General features: G+C 52.0%; 1 protein-coding gene across 2 annotated transcripts in view; it reads right to left on the reverse strand.

Annotated features, from left to right (window-relative positions):
* Positions 1–14,543, reverse strand: part of LOC119970196 (transmembrane protease serine 11C-like) — a 107,604-nt gene extending 93,061 nt beyond the window's left edge. For both annotated transcript variants that reach the window (XM_038804443.1, XM_038804444.1), the window contains exons 1-2: positions 14,344–14,543; positions 12,657–12,733 (exon numbers count right to left, since the gene is read on the reverse strand). The gene's annotated coding sequence lies outside the window, so the exon portion shown is untranslated. The remainder of the gene's footprint in view (positions 1–12,656; positions 12,734–14,343) is intronic.
* Positions 14,544–15,063: the final 520 nt, after the last annotated feature.

Below are 15,063 nucleotides of genomic sequence, written 5' to 3' on the forward strand. Positions count from 1 at the left end.
AGACTATGTGCGCTAACTAGAGAAGGAATCAGGAGATAGTGGGCCAAATTCTCAGATGCTGAGGCTAAGTGTAGAGGATCCGTGGCGTTTTATGTGGAAATAATCGCGGCGCCCCCTCACCGATGTTGCTACCGGTGAGGGGCTAGCAGTCGCGTCACGTAAAATGCCCGACCTCCACAAAATAAACGGCTGGAGAATTGCCGGGTCCGTGGCCGCGCATGAGCACGGCAATGACCTGCAGTGGTTGCGCCGTACAACATGGCGCCGGCTGTGCACGGAACCGACCTGCCAGATAGTGCCCCCCTGGACATCACCTCCATACCCCCTGGCCACCCCCACCACTCCCCCCAGGCCTCCCTGAAGCCCTTCCCCCCGGCCAATAGATCGGCTCCCGCCCAACTGTGGCAGCGTTGGACACAGTCCGCAGTCACCATGCCAGGTTCTCACATGACTGGGACCACACGTCCCCCACGCCGTCATGAACTTGGCCCATCAGGGGCGGAGCATTGTGAGAGGGCCTTCAGGTGATGTCCTGAGGCCGTCCCAATGGCGTGAACTGTGCGCCGCGATGATGCCGTTTCGGAGGGGGCGGAGCATGAGAAACCTGTGTAAAACAGGTGCTTCCGCCGATTCCGTCATAAAAAGGGATTCTCCACCTAATCGGCGATTATGAAATCGCCGTCAGGAAACAGGCAATCTCGTCCGGTGTTTTGCCTCTCTGAAAATAATTGCGTAAATTTTGTACTGTATTAATACTTGTGTGCAAAAGAAAAGACTGGCATACTTAAGTTGAAGTCACCCGAAAATATATTACAGGCGGTCCTCAGACTTACGATATGATTGGTTCCTGAAAACTGTGTTGTAAGTTGAAATGTCATAAGTCAGAACCGATTTTCCCATAAGATCAATGTTATAAATGGGGGCTTAGTTCCTGAACTAAGGCTAAAAATCAATCATAGGGTGCCCGGAGGTGTTATGTGCTCTCACCTCCTGCCCTGTAAAGTCGCTGAGGCGACTGTTAATACCAGCATGTCTTAACACAAGATCCTAGATTAGCATTGGGGATATAATGAAGCCATCGATCATTGTCAGTTGTCTGTTTAGCCTTGAATGTTTGCGAGTCTGAGTGCATATTAAATTCAACATAAGCATATAATTGCATTAAAATCAGTTATGCCGAAAATATTTAACAGAATAACATTCTTGTTTCCAACCTAATAAAGACAGTTTGATGTATCAAATTATACAGATGGGTGGCGCAGAATATCAATGCGCAGGTAGGAATGTGCTAGCGCGGTGTTGTAAAGTTGGGACTGACATAAAGTCATAGAACATAGAACATAGAACAGTACAGCACAGAACAGGCCCTTCGGCCCTCAATGTTGTGCCGAGCCATGATCACCCTACTCAAACCCACGTATCCACCCTATACCCGTAACCCAACAACCCCCCCTTAACCTTACTTTTATTAGGAAACTACGGGCAATTTAGCATGGCCAATCCACCTAACCTGCACATCTTTGGACTGTGGGAGGAAACCGGAGCACCCGGAGGAAACCCACGCACACAGGGGGAGGACGTGCAGACTCCACACAGACAATGACCCAGCCGGGAATCGAACCTGGGACCCTGGAGCTGTGAAGCATTTATGCTAACCACCATGCTACCCTGCTGCCCTGCTGTCAAAATGGGGAATCAATTTCTGAACAAAGTGCTTTTCCTCATAACTCGAATGCCGTAAACCTGAGCATTGCCTGTACAGCTGTTGGACTGAACTAGTCTGCTCCACCACTGGGACGACACAGGGCCGGATTCTCTGTTTGCTGATGCTGAATCACAAAATGCGATTGGGTGGAGAATAGGTTCTGACACCAAAATCGCGGCAGGTTCTGATTTGACGCCAAATTGCAATTCTCTGTTACCAAAACAGCAGCATCAATGTGTACCGGAACGCACATATTTAAAAAAAAATTAATTTAGAGTACTCAATTCATTTTATTTCCAATTAAGGGGCAATTTAGCGAGTTTGGGTTGTGGGGGCGAAACCCACACAAACACAGGGAGAATGTGCAAACTCCATACAGACAATGACCCAGAGCCAGGATCGAACCTGGGACCTCGGCACCGTGAGGCAGCAATGCTAACCCCTGCGCCACCGTGCTGCCCCTGGAACGCACATATAGTAAACACCGTTTGCATATCATTAGCTGGCCTGACCCGGTATTCTCCGGGGTCTCCGCGATTCTCCTCTGATGGGCCAAGTTGCCGACGGTGCGTTTCACTTGTGCTTCCAAAAACCGTGTAATGGGCGCGGTGGCTGATGAAGGAGGGAGAGGAGGTAGGGCACAGAGAGGAATGATTGCGGGCTGTCGGGCCGGACACCAGCCGGGCTGCTCGGGGTAGGGGTAAGGACCTACCAGGGCCAAGGGAGGGAGGGCTTGACGTTGGGAACAGCCGAGTGACCAGGGTGACCCTCAATGGGACTGGGGCGGTGCCCAGTCACAGACCGCATTACCGTGGCCATCTGACCACCCACCTTGGCCCCTTATTCTGCAGAGTGACTTCAGCCATATTGGTGCCCCCAGCCCTGCACCCCACCCTCTGCCACACCCCTCTACCACATCCCCCACAGCCACCACCCACCTGCTGCCCACCCAGGGCAACACCTAGAGTAGCCCCTACAGGGGCCGTGTCACTAACCCCTGGTGAGGGCAATGCCAGCCAATGGTATCCCTGGCATCAGGGATGGGTGCCATAGCGAGAGATGCCCACGTTGCTGGCCACTGGAGGGGCCAGGGATGCGGAGAAGGGGGGTGGAGGGACATGCGAGGGCGGAGCTTGCAGTGCCAACTGGGGCCACCATGTAGCCCATTGGACCTTGTTGGGCACGGTGGTATGAACCATGCTAATATGCCGACCTTTCACCTCCTGCAGATAATGGAGATTGGTATTCAACCAGCAATGGGGCCTTCCTGTTAATCGCCACAGCCCTAGGGGTTGCCCTTCGGCTGTACGAGCAACCGCTTCTCGAGGAGGAGGAGGAAGCTACAGCAGCAGAGCGTGCAGCAGTGGAGTGGGCAGCGGTGGAGTGGGCAGCAGAGGGACAGGTGGCAGCTGCCCAGGTTGGAGGAGGCCTGCTGCGATTCCTGCCCTGTGACATAGGTCCCCGTTGGTGGGCGTCTTCTGGGGTAATCGGGCCTGGATGGGTGTCCAGGGTGGTGTGGAGCTATCCTGTTCTGCCTGCCGCCCACCAGGGACAGGAGGGGGGGGGTAGTCCGAGGTGCGAGGGCATTCCGGCACCTCCCCTGCGGGAGTCACTGACACGGGCCCCATCATCTCCTCCCTCGAGGTGCCCAATGGCCCCCGGGCTGCTCCATGGGATGGCGTGCAAGCAGAGCTAACTCCTGAGGCACCTCCGCCATCTGGCCCTGCCAGTCCTGGAGGCCCACTCTGGTCTCGACCAGGGTCTGCACGTTCGCAGACATGGAGCACAGGGAGTGGATCATCTCCGTGTGGGACTGCACCACATCATGCTGTAACTGTACCATCTCCCTCTGGAACTGGGCCACCTCCCTCTGTGTTTGCACCACGTCGGCCAGCGCCTGGGCAATGCCAGCCTGCTGTGACTGGGCCATGCACAGAGCGTTGCTGCAATTTCCTGGTGGCTCTGGGACATGGTCGCCTGTGAGGCGGCAACCCTGGCCTGAGCTGCTCTCAGTGTTGGTGCCCAGCTCACGGGGAGCTCCAGCAATGGCGCAGGCTGGGGGCGGGGGACACTAGAATAACCCGCCCCATCTCCAGCAGGTCCTGAAAGACACAATAAAAGACATATGATTACACTTTAGGCCGGGAGGCAGTGGGGGTGGGATATGGGTGGTGTAGGTGTGGGTGATGTGGGGTGAGGGTGGTGTTGGGGTGTGGATTTTGTTGGGAAGAGGGTTGTGTTGGGGTGAAGATGATGTGGGGTGAGCAGTGTAGAGTGAGAGTGATGTGGGGGTGATGGGGTGTGGGGGTGAGAGTGTGTGGGTGGTGTTGGGGTGAGAGTGATGTGGGGGTAAGGGGGTTGACACACGTGTCATGGGGAACTACAACTGAGTGGGGTCTCACTTCCCCGCCCGCGGCCAATCTCCACCTCGGTGACGCCCCTTTCGTCCAGGCCAGCGACCAAGTCCAGGGCCCTCTGCTTGGCCATGATGAGAGACCACAGGCCTGATGGTCCCCTTCCTGGCTTCGCTTGGTCTCGACGGCTATGCGTGGCCTTTTCTGGGGTCTGGTTGGGAACATACAGAAGACAACAGTGTTATACAGTCCGACACATGCAGCCCAGGGGGTGGGCACCTGGCCACGGCGGCCAGTATGGGTGCCGGCATGTGGGGCAGGGTGGGGCTTTGGCCGCCCTCCGGTCTGGGGGAGTTAGGGTTTTGGGTGTGTGGGAAGGGGGTTAATGCCAGGGACACAGTGCTCTCTACTCACCATGGCTACCCTGAGGAGGTTGTGCAGTTTTTTGCAGCAGTGCTGGCCGGTCTGGACTATGTTACCCATTGAACTCAGCACCTCTGTAACCTACGGCCAGGCTCGGCGAATGGTGGCGTCTGGCAGCCTCCTTCACAGGCCAGGATACAGGGTCAACGCCCCTTCTCCACCGTGTTCAGGAGGTCTCAAGTTCGGCATTAGTCAACCTCGGGGCTGCTCTGCTTCCAGTCATCTTATTGGCTGGGATGGCGTGTGTGGGGAGTGAAGTGTGTCTGTGCGGCTGCAGCTTGTCAGCCTCTTGAATGTCAATCCCGGACCCAGTGAATCCCGTACCATTCCTCATTAGAATCAATTGTGTTCCACGTGGCTCCGGTGCTAGCCCCTCAACAGTGGCAGAATCGGTCCAGTTGCGGCAACAGTTTTGCTGCCATGAAAGTCTTCGCGTTCTGCGTTGGCATCAAAACTTTGGGTGGGATTCTCCGTTGCCCGACGCCGATATCGTAATTGCTGATCGGGCGGAGAATCCCTGTTTACGACCGAATCTGGGGGGGTGGCACCTGTTTTCGGATGCTCCGCCCCTCCAAAACGCCGTCACGGAGGAGTACGCCGCACGCCGTTGGGACCGCCTCAGGAAGTTACCTGAAGGCCCTCCCCCGATGCTCCGCCCCCGATGGGCCGAGTTCCCGATTGCACGGGGCAGTGCACTCTCCGTTTTTGTGAACCCGGCGTGCCCGCTGCGGACTGTGTCCAGCGGTGCCACAGTCGATGGTGGGGGGGGGGGGGGGGGGGGGGGGGACCACGCTGCCTGGTTGGGGGAGGGGGCGAGGGCATGGCCATGGGGGCACTATCTGGCAGGTCGGGTTCGCACGCTGCCGGTGCCATGTTGTACAGCGTTACCGCTGCAGATCGTCGCAGTGCGCATGCGCGGCCACGGACTCAGCAATTCTCCAGGCATTTATATCGGGAAGGCCGTGTATTTTATGTGGCGCGGCGGCTGGCCCCTCACTGCTCAGAGGATCGTGCGGGGGCGGCTCCAACCGCTTCGCCGTAAAACCAGACACATCCTCCGCACATAGCCTCAAAATCGGAGAATCCAGCCCTTAGTCTCAGAAACGGAGAGTCATGTTTACAAGCTTTGAAGAAGGCTGCATTTATCATTGTGTCAAACTGGTCAAAGATTTCGAAAGGGTTTTCTCTATTCTGCAGCTATTGCAGCATTTATTTGGATAATGGAACCAATCTGAATATTTGTAACCGTGAAGGGTTGTATGTCTTATAAAGAAAACATATGGAAAGAGTAAGGAAAGGTGGTACAGTCCATCCCTGTTAGACCATGCAAAACTTCGCTCTACTTTCTCACAGGTTAGCATGTGTCAAAAGCACACAGAGTGCTTCCTAAGTATTACACATAATTGCTTTGAAGTTTGTCTGCCTTTCTGAGTAAGCCATCATAACCATTTTGATGAATTGACTTCGGCTGAAAAGTTTGGCCGAATTTCCTTTTAGATTTGTGACGTGTAAGTTGGGCCATTTCCTGATGTTGCATTCCTATCTTCGGAAAGTCAATCCATTCAATCAGTATTTTGGTCTCCGGGGTTTTGTTTTGGAGTTGGGGTCACCCTCAGCGAGGAGGAGATGCTGGGGCCCATGCCAGTGACTCCCGCAGGGGAGGTGCCGAAACACCGCAGCACCTCAGACTCCCCCCCCCCCCCCCCCCCCCTCCTGTCCCTGGCACATCTAATGGGCAGCGGGCAGAACAGGGCGGCAACCACGCCACCTGAGACACCCGAGTAACAGCCAGGCCCGGTTTCCCCAGAAGACGGCTGCCAACAGGGACTCAGGTCACAGGCCGGAATCACAGCAGGCCGCCTCCAATCCTGATGTACCATCTGGGGAACCACCTAGACATAGTGTTGGGGCTTGTAAGGACACCAGTTAAGTTGGCACGTGTGCAGGGCAGTTTAGTAATAGGGCTAGGGCACATATCTGTATATATTTGTGAACATCAAACATCTGTTAACATTGTTACAACCGGTCTCAGTGCTCTGTCAGATGGGTGTGAGGGGTCGGCTGGTCTGGGCGTGCCAGAGAGGGGGTGCAGGTGGGGGAGGGGGGGGGGGGTGGCTGGTCACCCTCACCGACCGTCCCCACCACCACCACCCCAGGGATCCAGTGGGACCGTGTGTAATAAATTTCCCAGCTCGCATGCAGGAATCACCAAGGTGCATGGTGGTAAGTGCTACCGTGGGCAGGAGTCACCACTCAGTTCGGGTGTGTTGCAGGTGGGGAGATGGCCAGGTGGTGAGGGGTTGGGGGTGGGGGGCGGGGCGGGTGGTGTCCGTGCCCCTGGCCAGTTTCCCCACTAATTGGTGAACAAGAGACGATCAGAGCGTCCCGTGTGCGTTGGCCATGGTGCACACACCGTGCTGCCTCCTGTGCCTGCATGGGCCTAATTTCCTGTCCAATCTTGTCCTCCCCCACATTCTCTTCGTCGGACGAGGCCTGCCGTTCATCCTCCACCTCCAGCACGTCGCCCCTCTGCTGCTTGATGTTGTGGAGGATGCAGCAGGCCACCACGATGCGGGCGAGCCTCTCAGTGTCATACTGGAGGGCCCCTCCAGATCTGTCCAGGAGGCCGAAGCACCGTTCGATCACGCCCCTGGTCATTGCATGGGCTTCATTCTCGCGGATCTCGACGTCGCCTGTGGCCTCCGAATAGGTGTCATCAACCACGGCCTCAGTTGATAAATCTTGTTGCCCAGGAGCCAAATCTGGACCCGGAGCATGTTGGCAATGGTAACGGACCCTGCTGCCTGGGCATCCTGGTGGACTCAGCCCGCATTGAAATGGATCTATTGTGCCAACCGGGCAAATAGGGCCTCTTTGACAATGCGGATGCACCTCTGCACTGAGGACCGTAAGATCCCAGACAGGTCAGCGCCTGGATGGGCCCCGTGGTGTAAACGTTCAGGGCGACTGCCACCTTGACGGCCACCGGGAATGGGTGTCCTCCCCCCTCCATACCCCCACAGTGCCAGGTGCACCATGATCTGGTAGGTATGTCACACTGCCCCCCTGCTCAGCCGGAGTCTTCGACGGCATGCCTGGTCCGGCACCTCCTCGAATGGCAGGCACTGCCGGTACACATGAGCCTCATACGGTGCCTCCTTTGCATCTCCTCCTCAGCCTGATTTTGGCAGCTGGCTGTTCATCTTGGGCATCTGCCTCCTGTTCCACTGCTGCACGCTATGCTGCTACAGGTTCCTCCTCCTCGAGCAGCTCCAGCTCGTACAGCGGCAGGACATCCCCCAGGGCTGGTATTGCTGGTGGAATTCCAATCTCCATTGTCTGCAGGGCGTGAAAGGCCGATATGGTGTGTACCCCCTATGCCCAACCAGGTCCAATAGGGTACACAGTGGCTCTGCCGCTCATGTTCCCCCCCCCCACCCCACCCACCCATCCATCTGCTTACGCCTGGCCCCATCGTTGCCCGGCACCATTGGGACTCTGGCTCTGGCACCCGTCCCTGCTGCCAGGGGTAGCATTGGCCGGTGTCGCCCTTGCCAACGGTATGCTCTGTGGCCTCCGCCTGGAGCTCCCGTAGGGGCGTTCCCCTTGAATGGGCTGCTCGATGCCCCGCCATTGGGGAAAGCAGTGAAGATGGATAGCGGGGAAGGTACATACGGAAATTCTGTCGGAGAGAAGTGCAGTAAGGCCCATTAAGCAGTGGTCTACTCTAGAGTAGAGACCAAACGCAGACTGGGTGATCGCTTTGCTGAGCACCTTCAGTCTGTGCGCATTCAGGACCCTCACCTTCCGTTGCTTGCCATTTTAACAAAAGACCCTGCTCCCATGCCCACATGTCTGTTCTTGACCTGCTGCAATGTTCCAGTGAAGCTCAACGCAAACTGGAGGAACAACATCTCATCTTCCGGTTAGGCACGCTACAGCCTTCCGGCCTGAACATCGAATTCAACAACTTCAAATGATCAGCTCTACCCCACCTCAACCCATTTGTTTTCATCCCATTTCATTTTAACTGTCTTTTACCATTTATTTCTATTTTGTCTTTCTTTATATATATCCCCCATATCTTATTACCACTTTCCTTACTATTTCTTCCCTTTGCTTCCCCCTTCCCCTCTCTCCCACCCATGTCCCCCAACCCCCCACATCTACGTCCATCACAGATTACCCTCTGATTTTAGTTTCCCTGCTGTTTGGCCTTTCACACCTTTTGTTTTCCCTGGGGACTGCCATTAGCACTCTGTTCCCTTGGTTTCTGTGGCTATAACTCATCTTTCATTCCCCCACCTTGCAGCATAAATATCTCCCACTTTCTCTGTCTTTTAGCTTTGACAAAGGGTCATCTGGACTCGAAACGTTAGCTCTTTTCTCTCCCTGCAGATGCTGACAGACCTGCTGAGATTTTCCAACATTTTCTCTGTCAATTTTAATAAGGCACAGTAGGGCAGCACGGTGGCACATTGCTGCCTAAGGTGCTGAGGACCCAGGTTCGAATCCCGGCCCTGGGTCACTGTCCATGTGGAGTTTGCACGTTCTCCCCGTGTCTGTGTGGGTTTCACCTCCACAACCCAAAGATGTGCAGGTTAGGTGGATTGGCCATGCTAAATTGCCCCTTAATTGGAAAAAAAATAATTGGGTACGCTAAATTTTTTTAAAAATAAGGCACAGTAAGAAGTCTTACAGCGCCAGGTTAAAGTCCAACAGGTTTGCTTCGAATCACCAGCTCCTTCCTCAGGTGAAATTTTAATAAGATCAAATATGATTTGGCCAGAGTGAACTGGTAGCAGACACTTTTAGGCAAATCTGTGACAGAACAGTGGGACACATTCAGAAAGGAAATAGGGAGAGTGCAGGGCCAACATTCGCAATCAAGAAAAAGGGCGGGACCAACAATTCCAATGAAGACTGGATATCGAAGAATACACAGAATTTGATACAGAGAAAAAGGGAAGTTTATCGCAGGTATTGAGGGCTCAAAACAGCAGAAGCCCTGGAGGCGTATATAATTTGTATGAGGAAAATTAGGGGAGCAAAAAGGGTCATGAAAGGATGCTGGCAGGAACAATAAAGGAAAATCCTAAATTGCTTTCCAGTACATTAAGGGTAAGAGGCTAATGAGGGTAAAAGTAGGACCCATTAAGGACCACGGTGGGTAATTTGTGTGTGGAGCTGGAGGATATAGGTAGGGTTCTAAATGAATACTTTGTGTTGGTGCTCACTAGGGAGAGGAATGATGTGGGTTTAGAAATCATGCGATAAAATTAGAGAGATTAGCATAGACAGAGAGGAGGTTCTGAATGGCCTGGCAGGTTTGGAAGTAGACAAACCTCCAGGGCCAAATGGAATGTATCCCAGGCCACTGAGTGAGGCAAGGGAGGAAATAGCAGGGGCACTGGCAATAATTTTCAATTCCTCTCTGGCCACAGGAGAGGTGCCGGTGGACTGGAGGATAGTCAATATGGTACCATTATTCAAGAAGGAAGGAAGGGATAAACCAGGAAACTACAGGGCAGTCAATCTAACCTCAGTGGTGGGGAAACTATTGGAAGCAATTCTGAGAGACATAATTAATCTGCATTTGGAGAGGCAGGGATTAATCAAGAAGAGTCAGTATGGTTTTGTTAATCACGATGTGGAGATGCCGCCGTTGGACTGGGGTGAGCACAGTAAGAAGTCTTACAACACCAGGTTAAAGTCCAACAGGTTAGTTTCAAATCACTAGCTTTTGGAGCACTGCTCCTTCACCTGAGGAAGGAGCAGTGCGCCGAAAGCTCTTGATTTGAAACAAGCCTGTTGGACTTAACCTGGTTTTGTTAAGGGGAGGGATGACGAGGTGTGTCGTTGAGGGCAATGCATTTGATGTAGTCTACTTGGACTTCAGCAAGGCTTTTGGTCTGGTCCCACATGGGAGACTGACAGCGAAGGTAAGAGCCATGGGATCCAAGGAAATTTGACAAATTGGATCCAATAGTAGCTGAGTAGCAGGAAGCAGAGGATGATGGTCAAGGGGTGTTTTTCTGACTGGAAGCCTGTGTCCAGTGGAGTTCCGCAGGGATCAGTGTTTGGGGCCCTTGTTGTTTGTGCTTTATATAAATGATTTAGATGTGAATGTAAGAGGGTTGATCAGTAAGGTCACGGGTGTTATGAAATTTGGTTGGGTGGTAGATAGTGAGGAGGATGGCCTTCAATTACAGGAGGATATGGACAGACTGGTCAGATGGGCTGATCAGTGGCAAATGGAATTTGATCCGAATAAATGTGAGGTGATGCGCCTGGGCAGGACAAACAAGGCAAGGGAATACAGGGCTGTCTGTGTGGAGTTTGCACATTCTCCCTGTGTCCGCGTGGGTTTCCTCCCACAGTCCAAAGATGTGCAGGTTAGGTGGTTTGGCCATGCTGAAATTGTCCCTTTGTATCCAAAGGTTAGGTGGCGTTATGGGTATAGGCCGGGGAATTGGGCTTAGGCAGGGTGTTCTTTCGAAGGGTCGGTGCAGACTCAATGGGCCGAACAGTCTCCTTCTGCACTGTAGGGATTCTACGGAAACCCTAGCATCAGGCATGCAAACAGCTGTCGAGATTCATGTTCTTGACTGCAAAGAATTGCACCAATTTCCTTGACTATACTGTTCCTTATTACCACTACATGGAACCATTGAATTCCTGAAGTGCAGAAAGTGGTCATGGCCCTCGAGTCTGCACCGACTCCCTGAAACAGCAGCCTATCTAGGCCCACTCCCCCCGCTCTGTTCCTGTAACCCTGTAACCCCACCTTACTTGCACATCTTTAGAACACTAAGGGGCAATTTAGCATGGCCAATCCACCTAATTGGCATATCTTTGGACTGTGCGAGGAAACCGGAGCACCCGGAGGAAACCCCAGCGCCCCCATATCTTGGGGAAGTTCTCCTCAGCGGCATTGTTGCGAGCTGGCTGGGGTTGGCTGAGCAAGTGCAGCATAAGGGCTGCGCGACCTTGTCAGCAGGCGGCTGGTGAGCGCGGGCACAGCGAAACAGCTGGCGAGCCGTCATTTGGGGCGAGAAGCCCGTGAGCACTCGTTAAGTGGAAAAATTGACGTTGAATTGCGTAGCAGGCCTCGCTGGGCCGTGTGCCGGGAAGCTCCCGGCAATTACCACTCGCTCGCACACTTCGAAATTTTTTCTGAAAATCATGCCCTAAGTTTTGGGCGCTTTACCTCAGGAACAATATTATTGCTATGGAGGGAGCGCAATCAAGGTTCACTAGATTGTTCGGCAGAATGGCGGGACTGTCTCATGAAGAGAGATTTGGCAAACCGGTTCAGTATTCTCGAGAGTTTCGGAGAATGAGAAGTTATCTGACTGAAATCTATAAAATATTTCAAGGAATCGACGGGTTAGATTCAGGCAAGGTGTTTCCCTTGGTTGGGGTGCCTAGAACCAAGGGGCATTATTTCAATATAATGGGGATGCCGCTTAGGACCGAGATAGGGAGAAATGTCTTGAGGCAGAACTATCTACCCCAGAGGGCTGTGGTAGCTCAGTTATTGAGATCGATAGATTTCTGATTAACAATACGTAGTACGGATTTTCACAGTAACTTCATTGCAGTGTTAATGTAAGCCGACTGGTGACACTAATAAAATTATTATTCTAAAGGGTTATGAGGTTAGTGTGCGCGAAAAGCATTGAAGTGCCCAATCGGCATTGAACGTACTGAATGTCGGAGCAGGCTCGATGGGCTGAATGGCCTACTTGTGTTCCTATTTTCCTTCCTATGTTCCTATGCAAGCTAATCCCCCTGAAATATGAATTCAATTTCTCCGTCTACAGACCTGCTGAGCAATTCTAGCATTTTCTGTTCTTATTTAAAGTTCAGGCACCTTCAATAATTTGCCTCTGCGGGAGAGGATGAGTTACTACTATCAGTGTGGCATCTCTCTGCATGGAGATGGGGAAAGTCGGACAGCTGCTTCCAATCAATGCTTTCTTCAGACTTAATGGTCCGAAGGATGTTTTGAGTAATTTGAACAGTGGAAGTGCTTCATTCAACCTTGATTTACACCTTGTTTTGATCACTGTGGGTTAACTGTCATGGAAACTGTGTTAAATTCTTCTGAAGCGCACAGTGACAGAACACTGCAGAACACTTGGCTTATTCGAATTGAATCAAACACTAACCTCAAAGGGGAACAGCAGTGTACTGACTATTAATCCACAGAATATGTCGAAATCCCACCATGCCACTTTGAGAGCAGCTGTGGAGAGAAAAGCAGAGTGAACAATCAGATTGATATCCTTTCATCACAACTGGAAATATTAAGCCATGTTACAGGTTTTAATCAAGTGCGGAGGCAGTGGAAGAGGGAAGGGGAAAAGCACAAAACAAAACAGAAAATCTATGGTAGAGTGGAAGGTGGGAGAGATTAAATGATCGTGCAAAACAAAGGAGATGGAACAGGGCAGCATGGTGGCACAGTGGTCAGCACTGCTGCCTCACAGCGCCAGGGATCCGGGTTCAATTCTGGCCTCGGGTGACTGTGTGGAGTTTGCATATTCTCCCCGTATCTGCGTGGGTTTCCTCCGGGTGCTCCAGTTTCCTCCCACAGTCCAAAGATGTGCGGGTTAAGTGGATCGGCCATGCTAAATTGCCCCTTAGTATCCAAAGGTGTGGGAGGTGAGGTGGGTTTCTGGGGATAGGGCGGGGAACTGGGCTTAGATAGGGTGCTCTTTCAGAGGGTCGGTGAAGACATGATGGGCCAAATGGCCTCCTTCTGTATTGTAGGGATTCTATGGTTTTATTGTAATAGGACAAGTAAAGAAGCAAATGATGGGTCTGAGAGGAGATGTAAATGGTGACAGCAGAATCATTACCAACTGCCGCAGTACAAAATCGAGCAGATGGTACGGCCTGAACTTGTTGAACTTAACTGTTAAGTCCGAAAGATGTAAAGTCCGAATCAAAACGTGAGGTACTGTTACTCGAGATACTGTAACTCAAGCTCATGCCAGGCTAGATCACAACAGTGCAGAAGTGAGGTGCCTGTTACTTTAATTCTCTGTTCTACGCTCTGAAGTAGGTGACTCCAACAATCCCACCCCAAAGCAGTTGACACCTTCTTCCCCATGAAGGTGGCCCAGCGAGTCAACTGCTAAAAAGAATACCCCACGCACTGCAGCAGCTCACAAAAGAGGCCATGCAAAGCAATTTAGGTAGGTGTGAAATGACACTTTGGTCTGTGATCCTCTATAAAGCACTTGAATCCTCTTTGTGTGGAGAGCCAAAGCTGTGAGTCAAACAAAGTTTCCCCTGGGGTTAAGCTGTCTCAACAATGTAATGGATTCCTGGACTCTCAGTTAAGAATGCCTAATGAGGCTTGGCTAAGAGCTGAGAAATCCATCAGACACTCAACTATCATTGCGACTATACAGTGTTAAGTGGATGAATAGGTATGAAAGTTCCATAGCTTGGCATGGCAGCATGAGGGGCCATAAGTGGTGGGTGGGGGCATACATTGACATGTGGGGGGCATGGGGAACCTTTTGAAAGGAAAGTTCAAAAGATCCTCTCATGGACACCATTGTTCAGTACACCACTAAAATGCTGTGAACCAATACTCTTTGAAAGGCTGGCAGGGCTATATGGAAATTGGGGAGGACCAGGGCATGCCTGTCCCTGCAATGGAGCCAGCCAGGTCAGGAATGCAGGGTGCGGGCTCAGGACCTGAATGAGCTGGGAATCGAAAAGCCCCAGGAATGGAATCAGGAATTCAAGAATCGGCTCCCAGCCATTTTAACCCGTCCATGGAGCCTCCCCAACCACAATCAGTACAAATCAGGAAGCAGCAATGATTAAAAGGATCCTCACTTGTTGGCAGGAAAAGCTGGGCAGAGCTTTTGGAGACTTCCTTCGTCGGTCACATGTCGGCTTGGCGCCTTAGAAAACCTGAGAAGTCATGGAAGTCGGAGCGCTCCTTCAGTACTGCTTAGAGATTTCCGTTCACGTCTGTGGGGTGGGACTTGAACTCACAGCCTTCTGACCACCATCGAGCCATGACTAACCCACGATTTCTCTACCTGAGAGAGAGGAGACTGAAGTCTGGGAGTCAGAGGTCAACGATATTATGATGTCGACTGAGTGTCTTTTCATGATGCTGTGACTGTCCTGGAATTTTAACCTTGAGAGACCTCATGATCTCATCATCGGGATTGTAAACAATTCATTATTATTACCCACTGTGTCAAATAATCCTGATTTAGCCTGTCTCCCATTTCTGTCACTAACTCATTTAAGGCTGTTTTAATGGGTGACCTGACACCACAATGATTTCCCCAGTTTGTTTCATTAAAGGTTAAAATTGCAGAAGGTTGAAGCACAAATAGGAGCCATTCAGCCCATCTTGCTTGTGCCAGCTCTTTCCAAAGTGTTTCAAAAGGTTCCACCCCCCTGATAGTAACTCACAGCTCTGGGAAGGATTTCCTTCGAGTATTTATCCAATTCCTTTTTGAAAGAAATTACTGAATCTACACCACCAGTAACAGAGTTAATGGCTTCAATTTTACCAGCCACCCATGAGTGGGAAAACAT

The sequence above is a fragment of the Scyliorhinus canicula genome, chromosome 8 (genome assembly GCF_902713615.1).
Source record: "Scyliorhinus canicula chromosome 8, sScyCan1.1, whole genome shotgun sequence".
Classification (NCBI taxonomy): Eukaryota; Metazoa; Chordata; class Chondrichthyes; order Carcharhiniformes; family Scyliorhinidae; genus Scyliorhinus; species Scyliorhinus canicula.